Source organism: Ostrea edulis, chromosome 3, assembly GCF_947568905.1.
Source record: "Ostrea edulis chromosome 3, xbOstEdul1.1, whole genome shotgun sequence".
Lineage (NCBI taxonomy): Eukaryota > Metazoa > Mollusca > Bivalvia > Ostreida > Ostreidae > Ostrea > Ostrea edulis.
In genome coordinates this window covers 24,020,130-24,027,687 of record NC_079166.1, presented here as the reverse complement: position 1 = coordinate 24,027,687, position 7,558 = coordinate 24,020,130, and the positions used below count along the sequence as shown (strand labels likewise).

Sequence of the window (7,558 nt, the reverse complement as noted above, 5' to 3'; positions counted from 1 at the left end):
TAAAAATTGAGATAGGACTTTAAATTGATACATCATTTTATATATGAAAAAACCTTATTAAGATTTACTTATTAAAGAATTGATTAATCATATGAAAACAAGAGTTTAGAAAATCGAAATTGACAAACGTCAGTTCATGACTTTCTAGTCACAGGCATGGGTGAAAGGAGGATGCACAGCAAGTTGAAGTCCCTACTACCCACTAATTTTGCCAATATACGCTTTACAAAAGAATACAAAAGCCTCAATTTATGACCGTGCCCTCTCAATCTGCATTATGCACAACCCCCTATCTTTCTGCCTACAAACTGCTACGCGGGCTTCGAGACTTAAGCCCCTAACCGCAGCGTAGAAACCCAAAGATATCGACATTTTCAAAGATCAGTAAAGACGCAAAAAATCTGAAATAAATCATAAAATCACGAGGGTGAACTCAAAGAAAAAAAAACAACCAAGCAGGATAAGGTGCTTTAACTCGACGCATCGAAGTATGGTCTGAAACAAACCAATATTAGTCCTCTTTCTGACCACTGTTCCCTGTTCTGTATCTGTGGATGCTTTGGGAAAGCAGGATAACCATTTTTGTCGGGGGAGGGGGGATGATGTTACATATATCCAAGGATGAAAAACAACATCATTTACAATTTTCAGCATTTTATCGGTCCAAAAACAGGTTGCATTTCAATGGAAAACCGTCACTGTTATTGCCCATTGCACCTTGGTGAAAAGCAATGTTTTTATGATATCCACATCATAAAACACTACTTCTCATAAAACCTTCCCATTAATATCTGACAATCTAACAAAAGAGACTGTCTCTTCGAGCCGGAAGAACAGATAGCAATATTACCGAACACTAATTATAGTTCCAGCAAACAAAGTTTAAGATATCACCAAGTCCGCCTATCCGTGCAAATGTGCCCAGACCGCAACTTTTAAAAATACACCGTAAGCTCAATCTTCACATAAAGATTATTAATGACAATAACATAAATAATCTTGATGTAAGGTCATTTGCACCATTTCTAAAGGTCTAAAAGTTAAAAATTGATTAGAGTCTTAATAGATCTAACTAATGGCAAATTTTAATTAATACTGAAAGAAAAGGACTAAGACCATGTTTATCAAAATTCGGCCTAACGTCCAAAGTGAATAATTTTTTGTTAGAAATATTCTCTAACATGTTCTTTTCCTATAATGTACTGGTTTTTATATGTAGAGTTCGTGAAAGAACACTATTTTTAGGTTTACATTACTAGTATAAATCCTATAATTTGCTCTACTTTGTAAGATTGCGTCATACAACGTCGCTATATATTATTAGAAGTGGTAACGTATTGTAAAACATAATTATGCAATGAGCTGTTTAATATATAATACAATCTTGAAAAAGAAATTTTCTTTCAAAATACGCAATAAGGTTATTTTACTTATAGCCCGAATGGCACACCTTATTTTTCAATCCTGCCTTCATTCGGCCATTTTCACACGCCGCGCCGTTAGCCTGTTTGTGCTGTTCGTGGAAGTTGCAGAGGATGTACTCATCGCATTTCAACGTAAGTTTTAGAAATATGAATATACTTCACCTCTACTCGTTAAACTGTATAACCAAATAGGTGTACCAATTGCTCTTAAAAATAATAAACAAGTCGCATGGAACGAATAGTATGGTGCGCCTGTGGTGTGTTGACAAACACATAATATTCACGCATTGGGCTGTTGGAAATCCCACAACAAATCTGTTAACTGTTGTCAACATATATTTATTGTTTATCTATTATAATTATATATTGTTAAGATTTAAAATTGTATGTATATCAGCTGATCAGAAAAATCAGCTGTTTCACGATCATGCCATTTTCAATTCCAAGTGCATGACCTTCTCGGGTCTATTTGAATTTTCTTACATGATGTTTGACTCACTTCACACTTTGAACTTTCCATGTATCATTGTATGGTCTAAAAAGTATTTGTATAGGTTAAAGAGACATATAATTGTATATAGATGTATATTTCCATAATGGTATATATGTCTCTGGGGTAACATGTAGGCCTGTGGGGGGTTATAGGTTGAATAATTTTCGAATGAGTATTCTACTATGTTTAAACTTAACTTAGTGATTATTTAGTAATCAAATAAAAGTTATATGATGAATCGATACATTTTTTCAATTTACTGTAAACAAAAACTGTTTCTGTGGTTTGGAATCTGTCTGGTATTAGTGCATAATAAATAACTTCATATTAGTCAATAAATATATTCTTGTTGTAGTGATGACATTTGCAAAATCTGTGAGAATAGAAAAAATTGTGTTAGGGTCAACAGAAATTTTTAATTAGGGTAGTCGGGAAAGTGGAAACCAATTAACATATATATATTTTTTGGCCTTACGCAGAAACATGGATTAGAAAAGTCGGAATGATTTTTACATTCAATAATTTTTAAATACTTAAAAGCACCATTAAGCCAGGAAAATCATAAGAACAGTTTGGTTTTATAATTTAAATATGCCTTATTTCAAGATAAATTGTAAACATGTCAAACTTAATTTCAACAATTACACTTACAACTTACATGCCTGCATTGGGATTAGATATAGAATCACTCAGAGAATGTTGAATTTCATGGGTACTACCATGATTTAAGCATATATTTTTTTGTTAGCTTATCTCCTTTATATTATTGAATATTAAATTTTTCCATACATCTACCACAAGAAAGAGCATGAAAGATAAAAATATTTTGTGAATTTGCTGATAATTGTGAAGTAAGATACATGTAATATATCAACATTAGCTACAACAAAAATTATTAGATGGGGAATCAAATTCAAATGAAATGTTTGTGTATATAATTATTTATGCAGAAATGTACATGTAACTAAACTGTCCTCTATTGTTTAGTTGGAGACATGTCAATCTCCCACCGAATACATAAATGTAATTTTTCTGAATTCTGTATCAATGAAAATACATGAGGGCATGAAAGTACAACTTTTATATGAATATTATAATACAGGGGTTCGTGTTTGCCCAACTATCTATTTTGTATTGCTTGTAGGAGTTATGAGATTGATCACTGTTTGTTATCTTCACCTTTCATTTATGATATAGTTTTGATAATGATATAATACTGGAGTAATTTGAATTTCAGGATGATATAATATGTACAGCAAAAATTGATGGCAAGGGTGACATGAATCAGATTGACAAGAATCCATATTCCTACTCATCAATGATAGTGGCATCAGTGACACATGCGGATAAGTGTTGGACATCACTGAAGGAATATCTTCCTTGTTGTGCCTGCCAATAGCAAGGTACCAGATTATACAGCAGTTATGTGGAAACAGATTCCCACAATAGGGGGACCAGATTGACACCTACATTGTACAGTATCAGGCAGTTATATCAGAACTGGAAAAACTGGATCCAAACAAGACTATATTGCTTGGAAGAAACATGTCGACTCTAAAGTTTAACCCTTATTAACCCATGGCACTTCTATGTCATTTGAAATATACCTGTGGAGGTTTTTAAAGTGGTTTTTTTTTGGGGGGGGGGGGGTTATTATTTGGAAGAATTCATATTTGATGATTCAAATGAAAATCTGCAGGTTGAATTATGAATGTCATAATGTACTTTTTGAATGATGAAAAGTGTAGAGTCAAAAGTTATCAAATTGTCAAAAACACTGGTCAGGTCTGAATTCATCATCTTGGACACCTTGCAGTTGGAATTATGATCTCTATGAAGAAATGCTGAAAATCTTGCAAAAGAGGAAATGACAATTTGGGTCCAAGGCACTTGCATATATGCATGAGAAGGTGCTCTATCCAGGCTTGAGGTCAATTACATAGCAATGTAACGCCTTACATTACCTAGAAAATTTCACATTACCATTACTCCTATTTTGAAATATAATGTATTACATTACTTGAGAGTGAATTTACATTACACATTTACATAACATACTGTCAGGTATTAAAGAAATGGCAGAAAAATTATTTCTGTATTATGATTTTTAATTATACATTAACATAAGAACACAAAATATTCAGCAATGTTAGGAAACATATCTATTAAGTTATTCATTGCATTTGATTGTCATCAATGTTTCAAATGCTTCAGTCAATCACTAATAAAATGAATTATTCTAAATCTTCGAAATATCATCAAATATTTGAAGTAGTGTAAATGTAATGAAAAATAATGTACAGTACAGTATGCATTACATTACCATTACTTGTAATGCAAAAATGGTCCATTACACCCCCATTACATTGAAACTGGTTGTCATTTAATTACCATTACCCCAGGCCTGGTTCTGTCGAGAGGTATTGAAATTCTCTGTAGAGACTTTGTCTCAGGAAGTGGCCGAGATTGATTGTGACAATTTTGTTGGATGTGAATTTACTGACACACATGTCTACACTTGCTACACAATATAGCATGTGGTGGTTTCAACAAGAAAGTTCTTACTCTGCAGGAAATGACGAATAGCTAATGGATTCACATTTTTTCTTACTTTTCTTCTGTACATTAGATGCATTGGAAAAACTTTCCTTTCCATTATCTTTTGCTGGTTCATTCTTTGAAATAAAATCAAGTCCGAAAATAAAGTATTTTGGTTTGGTTTTTTTCAATGAATTTTAAAAATGTAATCTGTAATCCTTGCATATTTCCTTGGTGTTCTGTGATTGTTATTTTTATTTGTATTCAGGTATAATTTCATCTTCAGTGTCTTGAAAGAAATTAATTTTTCAATAACGCCAAGAAAAATGTAGTTAACAGTATGAATTAAAAAAAAAAATAAAATATTGACACGGGTAGGAATTGAACCCGGATCTCCCGATTGAAGGTTGGGCTCTCTACCACTAAGCCACGACATCTATGACGTCACACCCTTAAAAATCTTTTATATGTTTATTTGCCCTAGTTAACGTTGTACTTTCGATATATCGGCAATAGTTTTAGTTATATCAATGCATGTTCTATAAATTCTTTTCATTTTGATCTTAGTAATTCTGTTGGTGTCGTCTAAATAAAAACGTTCTATAGCATTGAAGGTCCGATTTGTCGGACAGCAGATTCGTTTGTTTACGCATCAAAATTCTATAGCTTTTGATAAAAACACCACATAGGGGTGTATTCTGCATGGAAATGATGTAGACTCCACATAAGTATGTTGTTTTAATTTTTCAAAGCAACATAATTAATAAAATACCCACAACTCTCACAAAAATAAATAATTCCGGATTGCTCTCGATTTAATTCAAAGTTGATATTCATCAACAGCACACCTTTCGATCCAAAAAATCGTTCGTGCAAAATTTATTTGTATTGATAGATTTTGATAGACTACAGTCAGTTTCTGGATCGAAGGTCGTGTTTTATAGGAATTATATGACTAAATTTGAAAAAAGTGGAGATTTCTGCAGAAAACCAGACCGATACCGGTTTTGTCTTGTATAGAATTCCACAAGCTGACGTTTTGGCGGGGAAATCTTGGCACGTCGCGATGGTATAAAGATTATATTATCAAATGATAACAATTTTATTTCAATTAATTCTGCTTTATTTTTTAACACACCACAGGGCCGATATAGCTAAACATGGTCTTAGTCCTTTCCATATGATCAAAGAAAGTGTCCTGGCCTTGACCCATGCTCATATTGTCAAGTTCACTTTTTTGAAAATACAAACCCTGTCCTGACCATATGCTGTAATGAAGAAACATTTAGATTTCATACTTACAACAGATTTTCATGTTAATTGAGGCTGCATTAGGACCTGACCCAAGGACATATGGTCAAGTTCAAGGTTTTTATGTCACACAGCTCCGACGGAAGACCTCTCGTTGCTTTGCAACGAGCTTTGCTCTAGTGTTATCTATTTTTCTATTCTCTCATTTATCTGTCTGTGAATATGTTTTATACAGGACCACAATGTAAACTAGTAAGTCATTTATACTAATTGTGCTATCCTGTCTAGATAAAAGAATTTATTTATTATTATTATTATATCATAAGGTGCGAGAAAAAAAGACGTGAATATTTTTTGGTTGGAGCAAGGACTTTGCCTTAAAAAAAAACCCAGTCACCTTTGTCCATGTACTTTTTCAAAAACCACTTGTACAGAGACACATAAACTGCAAGGAAATGGATATATCGACGCTAAGCACTGCTAGGCCTATGTACAGCATATACATTCTGTTCTGGCCTTTAAATTCAATACACACTCGGATCAACTGACCTTCACCTTGTAACAACAAATAATTTGTGCTCCCAGTTTCTACCAACTGGTAGATTTACAAAAATTTAAAGATACAAAGTAATTGAACTTCTAATTATAAATGACAAAATATTGTTCCAAACTTTAAATTGAATCACAAAATTACCGGTATCATATGCCTCCTTTTTGTTTTAGATGAACTCGTAACATAAAGTACAGATATGGAGCACTTCCTAACAACGTGCAAATTACAATTTCAAAATAAATAAAGTATTGATGTAGATAGCGACCCATATTTATAAACACTATTTACTCGCTTTTCTCACTATATTTGGGTATTTACATCACCATTTGTATGCACTGGTGGCTAAAACATATAAGACTCGGGGAATTTGTCAACATCAATTTAAATGTTGTCCATGGTGAATAAATTAGGCCCCTTAAAGCTGACATTTTAAAAATATCTAACCCTACTCTCACACTCAGTTGATTGAAGAAGGGTGTATGTGATGTCACTGTACCACCTACTAATAAAAGAGGCTTTTTTGAAATCGGAGCTTAGATTTAAATCCGTATTGTGGCTAATTATCGCAATATTGCGGTGAACTAACTATTAGAATCAACTACTATAAGCATAAGAAATGTAAAATGCGCATAATTTTGTATACTTTTGAAACATGTGACATGTCCTTTAATGTATACACAGAGTTACTAAATCAAAAAATATTCATACTTAACAGCCACTCAGTCGGTAAATTTCAACACTCCAATTCAAGTTATTGACTATACACAGACAAGGTGTTTTATTATTGAAAAACGGTTGTTACTTCAAAACGGAAAGAAATAATATCCATCGAAAATCAAGTATTCTAAAAATGCATACTTTGTAAACTGTCTGGATAGATGTGTGTATTCATTACATAACCAGAATGTATCGAATCTCTATACTACCATAATACTGTTAATGTATACACAAACTGCCACCAAGTTGGTGAATATTCATACTTGAACAGCCGCCAAGTCTGTAAATCTGCCTACTTTAGCATGGCCATGCTATGACAAGGTACCTTGAATCACTTATTTAATTTGACCATTTTGCTATTACCTCCCCTTGGAGAGAGCTTGGCCCTTCATTTGAATAAACTTAAATGATAAATCCCTTTCAACCAAGAATGATTTGCGCCAAATTTGGTTTAAATTGGACCAGTGGTTCTGGTAAGCTAAAAACAAAGAACAGAAACCTCAGTGAAATGACAAGTGTTCAAGTTTATCACAGGATTGAAATAGAGAAACCACACACAGGAATAACATTTACCCTAAGTAT

At 33.0% G+C, this 7,558-nt stretch overlaps 1 protein-coding gene and 1 long non-coding RNA gene across 3 annotated transcripts in view; one reads left to right on the top strand and one right to left on the bottom strand.

Moving 5' to 3' along the window:
- Positions 1-1,452: 1,452 nt before the first annotated feature.
- On the top strand, positions 1,453-4,622 carry LOC130052510 (uncharacterized). The gene is made up of 2 exons (XR_008800856.1): positions 1,453-1,556; positions 3,155-4,622. It is a non-coding gene; the product is annotated as an uncharacterized LOC130052510 (long non-coding RNA).
- Positions 4,623-7,480: 2,858 nt separating this feature from the next.
- LOC125674762 (uncharacterized) overlaps positions 7,481-7,558 on the bottom strand; it is a 15,248-nt gene continuing 15,170 nt past the window's right edge. For both annotated transcript variants that reach the window (XM_048912039.2, XM_048912041.2), the window contains exon 5: positions 7,481-7,558. This exon is cut by the window's right edge and continues 745 nt beyond it. The gene's annotated coding sequence lies outside the window, so the exon portion shown is untranslated.